Below are 7378 nucleotides of genomic sequence, written 5' to 3'. Positions count from 1 at the left end.
TGGTATTGATGAAATTGAACTGCATAGTTCATACCTGCACATATAGAACATCACATTGTGAATAACTGGAATAAACAAGGCATACTACGAACAAACAAAGATAGCATTTGAAACTAGGCATATGCTAACTACAAACAACCAAACAATCAAAAAACTTTAAAAGAGGCATATGCTAGCTATAACAGGCTTAACAACAAGCAAATATATGCATTCCTATTGGTATGTTTAAATTTAGATTGATGAAATATACCGCACAGTAAATAATTGCACATATAGAGCATCACATTGTGAACAACTGAAATAAACAAGGCATACTGCAAACAACCAAATATAGCAATTAAAACTGGACATATTCTCACTACACTACAAAAGGGACTCGACAAAACAAATCATGGGTTCCTCCCTGTGAAGAGGCACGACAAAACAAATCATGGGTTTCCTCACTTGTCACAGGTGGGCTCGTTCCCGTGGGAAGAGCACGGACCCTAGATGCGCTCCATGTTGTCACAAATGGGCTCCTTCCCCTAGGAAGAGCACGGATGTAGGGTGCCCTCCCTGATGTCGCAGATGGGATCTTTCCCATTGGAAGAGCAGATGGGCTCTTTCCCCTTGGAAGAGTCGGAGAGGGTGCCCCCCTCGTGGTCGCTGTCGATGAGGTCTGACTTGGAAGCCGTGGATCCCAAGCCAGCGTCACAGAATGTGTCCTTCAGAAATGATAAAAGGGGCTCGATGGCGATGTAGGATGGCAAATTCTTGACAGTGAGCCAGAGGAGATCAGCGGTGGGGCCATGGATGAGATCGATGGCGGTTGAACCCAAGGGGTTGGGGATGGGCCACTTAACATGTGACATAGCCCGCCTCAGGCCATCGCTGTCGACGACCTTGATGTCGTAGCCGGCGTCCGTGACATACCCGCATACTCTAGCCCACTGATTGAGTGCCTGCGGCCTGTAATGGTCATCAGCTTCCTCAGCGACGTCGGGCAAAGAGACCGAATACACCTCTTTTGGGCCAGTCGCTCCTCGAGCTCCATGGGAAGCGTAGCCGGGCTTAGGCTACGACGCTCTGGAGTGGGGGATGGGAATGTGTGGGAAATGGGGCGTTTGGCAGCCGTCATCTAAGAAACTCAGAGTTGCCTGGGTATGGAGATCGGTGGCTAAGCTGCACGGGCAAACCGGCAGATGTTGACAATGGAAGCCTTGCAGCGGCGGTGGCAGCGGCGACCTTGCTAGGGTTTCAAGCAAGGGAGGGGTGTGTGTGTGCGCGCGCGCCCGAGGAGGTTTTGGTGTGTGTGTGTGTGTGTGTGTGTGTGGAGGGGGGCGGGGGTGTGTTTGAGGAATTGACACGACTACTGAAAATTTTACTATGCGGGAGTCAAACGCGGGAGTGAAATGCCGGAGCTATTGAAAATTTGGATGATGGTGCATCGCACACGGTCTGGAGATAACAACCGTGTGTTATGAAACAGAAAAACCCTCGAGGCGGGTAGATATTTTCGAGGGATGCAGGTGGGAGTGGGAAGAAGAAACATCACACACGGTCGAAACATATTAACCGTGTGTTATCAAACAGAAACAAGTTGCAGGTGGGTAGATATTTTTGAGAGGGGAATCCTCATGGAGCCTAATTTACTGTGAGGATGTGCGTGACAGGGGCACCGGCATGGCACACGGTTATTGTGAGTGAACCATGTCTGTTGCGTCATCCGACTTGTCTAATGTTCACAAATTTGGCGGAAAATGATGCGGGAGAGGGTCAGAACATGAACACACTTGCATGCAGACCAAATATATGTATGCAAAGGGTGGTTTGATGTTCAAATACCAAATGCAACTTCACTGTGGCACCTATCTCGCAAAGCGCATGGTATTTCTTGCCCCCTCCCCCACCTCGTGTCACCGGGAAGGGAATCCTAAGCTATGAATGCATGCTCCCCCATGGAGGTTCACCTAGCAAAGTGCGAAGTAGCAGCCCCCCCACACACCCACTTTCAGTCGTCAGGCCAGAGAGACATCTCACCAAGATGGATCATAAAATGGACCAAGAATAATCCACCTTGGTCGTGCAACCTCTCTCTTGTTGTTGCTCAAAGTGATGGTCATCCATGCGACCCCGAAGATGGGCTAGCTCGCCAATAATCACGCAAGTAGCTAGTCCCCAAAGACAACCACTGCCAGCGTGTGGCCCAAACATATGTATGGAGAGGTGTGTTTGAATACACAATGGAACAACTTTGATGTGGCACCGTGCTTTCGAACCAGAAATCCCCACACTAAGTGAGGGTTAGTTGACGATGCATATGTATGTCACACCACACTTCAATCCAATGATGGGGATTCATGCATGCATGTGTGCATAGTATGCGCTCAAACTTAATTAGGTTTGAATCTCACCATGACCTATACTATGATAACACGAACCCAAGGAAGAATCAGCCATGGTAACCTATCTTGTTGTCGGTCAAGGTGATCATGGATGTCCACACGGGCCCACAAATATATAGGCTCTTCGCTGTTAACCACGCAAGGGAGTGTACCATTCAAAGACAACCACTACATGCATATGTATGGAGGTGATGCTTGCATGCATGTTCGAATACCATTTTACAGCAGTGATGTGGCGCGTGCGTCGAAAATCATACAGTCCCCACACAGAGCGAGATCGGTTCATGACATGTCGTGGTACTAGCCACTTCAACTCGATGGGAGGGATTCATGCGTACACATGCATGTGTGTGCTCAAACTGTATCATGTCGGAGTCGGTTACCAGTTAAAATCTCATGGCGACTCCCACCTCCCCACCCCCCATGGTGACTCCGGCCTTTGGCCCTAGTTGCCCCTCCCGGCGCCCCCAATGGATGGCCTCCTCCATTGGGATTTCTCCCCCAGCCTCAGGGTCGAGGAACATGTGCGTAAATGTTTTGGATCTATGGTCCATTTTATCCCCAACCCTAACTCCAAGGAGTTCTTCCTTGAAGTTTCCTTCTCCTCGGCCTCATTTCCTCTCTCAGTTGAATCGGTGGGATTGGCCTTACAATCTTGTATTGGAGGTCTCAATGACGGTTTCAATGTGCTACGACTGGGTGATCGTCATTTTCGGTTCTCGTTCGATAGGCATGAGATATTCTGTTTCCGAACCCAAACCTTGTGTACCTGCGTATCCCGATTAGTACGGGCATACCAACCTCTGCAGGGTTATCTTCCATAGAAGATAGCGGGATTTTCCTAGGTAGGATCTCAACAGAAGGAGTTGCATGCAGTCTAATATGTGTCCAACGCACATTAGGCAACCTGTAGCAAAGGTTGGGCTTACGAGCCCTATGGCCCAGGTGTTGACAAAAAAGGCATCGGTGAAGCCCAGGGTAGTTGGCGGTCCAGTGTCCAGTAGCTGAACAAGCCAAGCAGGTCAATATGGACAAAGAGCAGCCCAGTATGCATGGCTCATGACGTGACGGGGTCGGATCAACTGGTTGCAGTGAATCAGATGAATAACACAAACATTTTCCAGAGATATCCCCACACTTTTGACAAAAGATTCCAGTGCAAATTGAAGGTGAGTGACCAAACCTATCACAACGAGAATAGTGCTTAAGCCGTTCATAAATATATTCTTTAGTAGGTATACTAGAGATATCCACCATTAACTTGACACTCTCATTATCATATCCAGCTTGCCAGCCATCAAGAATATGGAAAGGTTTTTCTTCTGTAATATCATCCCACAAACCTTGGAAAAACCGATGCCCTCGAAAGGATGGTAACGTGACATGAGATCCGTATAGATAGGCATGTCTATGGCCCGAATACGAAATGGATAAGGAAGTTCCTGAGAATCCGTCCCCGATAAACTTCCAAAAGAGATCTCCGGTGAGGGGCCGACGCCGGAATGTGCCACCGTCGGCGAGTGGAACAACCCCAATTTTTGAAAAACCATGAGCGATGTTGGATCATACCATCCTTGGAGTTGGAAGAGAGCCACTTGGATTTAAATTGCCGCGCCTAGGACAAAACAAAGCCCATGTTCTGGTTAAATGTCCTATCAAAGATGTTGCTGAAGTTCCACATAGTCTTTTGGTCACTCGAGTTGGTCTGCTGCCTGGACTTGGCCGCTCTTGGTCTGTCCTAGTCTATGTGCTTAATGGCAGAAACACCATCCCTGATCTGGTTGGCACGGAGGAATCTCCTCCCCTCCTTAATGCATCCCCGCACCCGTACACTACAAAAAAAGACACATCCGTGACATTTTGGGCCGAATGAATTTTTTTTATTTCATACATATGACACTTCTATGATGATAATTGTGACAAAACCTGGTATCATCATAGATGTGGTGGGCTCCTACTTCTATGACTAAAAATCATGACAGAAAATGGGCTTTTCGTCCTGGGCGGGCCGGAGACGCAGCTGCATGACATTCTTTGGGCCGTCCATGACGGAAAAAACTATGGTAGAAGCGAGGGCGAGGAAAATTTCGGGGAGTTCCCGGTTACGGTGGGAGGTCGGGGGCCGAGCGATGCGCATTTCTCTTATACATGTAGGCGCGTGTGTGCGAGGCGTTGGCTCTAACTGAACCCGAGCGAGGCGATGGGCTCTAACTGAACCCGAGCGATTGCACTACAGGCTATGCGTTACTGAACCTGAGCGATCGATGGCTGTTGACTGAACCCGATCGAGCGATTCCTTCGCTACTACTGCTAACTGAAGCCGATCGATGGGATGAACAGTGAGCGTTGTAGGGGGGGTTGGATGAACAGTGAGCGGTGACGTTGCCTCTGGATGAACATGACCCTGTGGTGTGGTGGAGGGATGGATAAACAATAGACGATGGAGGGGTGCCCGTGGAGGGGTGGATGAACAGGACCCCGTGGTGTGGAGGGCTGGATAAACAGTAGACGGTGGAGGGGTGGTTGAACAGGACCCCGTCGTGTGGAGGGCTGGATGAACAGTAGATGATGGATGGGTGCCCGTGGAGGGGTGGTTGAACAGGACCCCGTGGTGTGGAGGGCTGGATGAATAGTAGATGGTGGAGGGGTGGTTGAACAGTAGCCGGTGGAGTAGCGCGCGGTGGAGGCTGGATGAACAGGAGCCCGTGGAGGCTGGATGAACAGGAGCCCGTGGAGGCTGGAGGAGGTCGACGGTGAAGATGAACAGTATCCCATGGAGTCCCGTTTTGCGGTACGCCACACCCCTCCCGATGAACAGGACCCCTGTTTTGACCGTAGCGCTCCAACACAAGTCCGTTTCATCCGTTTTGCGGTACGCCACACCCCTCCCGATCAACAGGACCCCCGTTTCGACCATAGGAGGTCTGTTTCCTCCGTTTTGCGGTACGCCAGACCCCTCCCGATGAACAAGATCCCGTTTCGAACGTGGCCAGTCGAACACAAGGCTGTTTCCTCCGTTCTGTGGTACGCCAGGCCTCGTTTCCATCGTTTGTTCCGTCCAAGCCCTCCCGATGAACACGACGTATTCCGTTGCCTCCCCATGAACACAACGCATTCCGTTGCCTCCCCCATGAACACGACGACGACGCTATTTCTCCGTTCCGACCCAGCCATGTACACGAGCCCTGGCCGTACGTATGCGCGAGTAGGCGTTCGAGACCCCGCCCGTATGTACACATACGTGGCTGTATTTTCTTTCTTGCACCTTGACCACTGTACGTACGTGTAAATGCTACGTGCGCGCCTCTACTACGACACATGTATGCCTCTACTACGACACTTGCGCGCCTCTACATCGACCAGTATGTACGTACACGTTCACGACCAGAATGACAATGCTACGTACGCTTCGACCAGGTGGGTCCCGACTGTCAGACACTTCCTTGCCTGCGAAGATGTAGCTGGTGGGTCCCAACAGTCAGGGGGCGAATCGTTTTTTTGCCCAGACGCACTTCCTTGCGTGCGAAGATGTAGCTGGTGGGTCCCAGCAGTCAGGGGGAACGTTTTTTTCGCGAAATACGGTGGCCCGTCTGATGGGTCCCGCTGTCAGGTGGAGGAATAATTATTTTGCACGTAATAAGAAGGCACTTCCTTGCTGCGGCCGTGGACCCAGCTGTCAGCCTCTCCACGTATAGTCCACGTCCGATGGAAGCCATTCCTTGACCATGTTGACCATGCCGCGCCGAGAGCACCAGGGTGGTGGACGACAGCGAGGCCTAGGAAGGGGACAACACGGAGCCGGGGAAGACGCGGCAGTGGATGCCCACGCGTAGAGGAGTACGAGGGTTCACTGGTTCGCTGTGGTGTGAGGCTGCCATCGCCGCAGAATAACAGGGGGTGTGGGTTTGTAGAGGGATGGCATGGCCAGCGGTGGGAGTAGTAGGGGGTGGTGAGGCCTCCGCCGCATCGCAGTCGGCCACGGGAGGCAGGAGCACGAGGCACGACCGGCGCTGGTTTGGGAAGCTGGAGCAAGAAGACCAGAGGTTGAAGAAGCACTACGGCCGTTGGATGGACATCGTACGGTCACTGGAGCTAGAATCGTGCATATTGACTAACTTAACAAAGCCCTTCATCCCCGTCAACTTAGTAGGTCCACAAGTCAGCCTGCCACTATACTGGGTCCCAGCTAACAGGGTAGTATTCATTTTTTTGTGCGTAATAAGGAGGCACTTCCTTGTGTGCGAACATATAGCTGGTGGGTCCGAGCTGTCAGCGGCGGTAACGTTTTTTTCGCGAAATACAGAGGCCCTTTCGGTGGGTCCCTGATGTCAGGTGGAGGAATCATTATTTTGCACGTAATAAGGAGGCATTTCCTTGCGTGCGGCCGTGGACCCAGCTATCGGCCTCTCCACGTAAAGTCCACTTCAGATGCATGTCGGTCGTTGAACATGTTGACCAGGCCGCGCCGAGAGCACCAGGGCGGTGGACGATGGCGAGGACTAGGAAGGGAACGACACAGAGGCAGGGAAGACTCGACAGTTGTTTCCCGCACGGAGGGGAGTACGACTGTACGAGGGTTTACTGGTTCGTCTGCCATCGCCGGAGAATAACAACAGGTGTGGGTGAGTAGAGGGATGGCTAGGCCAGCGATGGGAGTACGGTGGGGCTGTGAGGCCTGCGCGGCAGCAGAGCCGGCCGCGGGGAGGAGGGAGTAGGCAGTCCCGCCGGCGCCTGTTTGAGCGGTCGGAGCAGGAAGAGCAGAGATTGAAGAAGCACGACGGCCGTTGGATGGCCATCCAACAGTCACTGCTTGTGCGTCAACCTTTTTTTAGGAAAGCCTCAAATATGTGGAAAACAACATACAGCCCATTTGCTAATTCTTAAGGTTTTTTTGGAGCCCATATTCTTTTTGTTAGCATTACAGCCCATATTGTGGCCACGGTTAAAAAATTATACGAAATTTTGCATATTTCGGTGCGGTCCGAACTATTTTT

This window comes from Triticum dicoccoides, chromosome 2A (genome assembly GCF_002162155.2).
Source record: "Triticum dicoccoides isolate Atlit2015 ecotype Zavitan chromosome 2A, WEW_v2.0, whole genome shotgun sequence".
NCBI lineage: Eukaryota > Viridiplantae > Streptophyta > Magnoliopsida > Poales > Poaceae > Triticum > Triticum dicoccoides.
The sequence above is the reverse complement of the archived record's forward strand: the minus strand, read 5'-3'. Positions refer to the sequence as shown.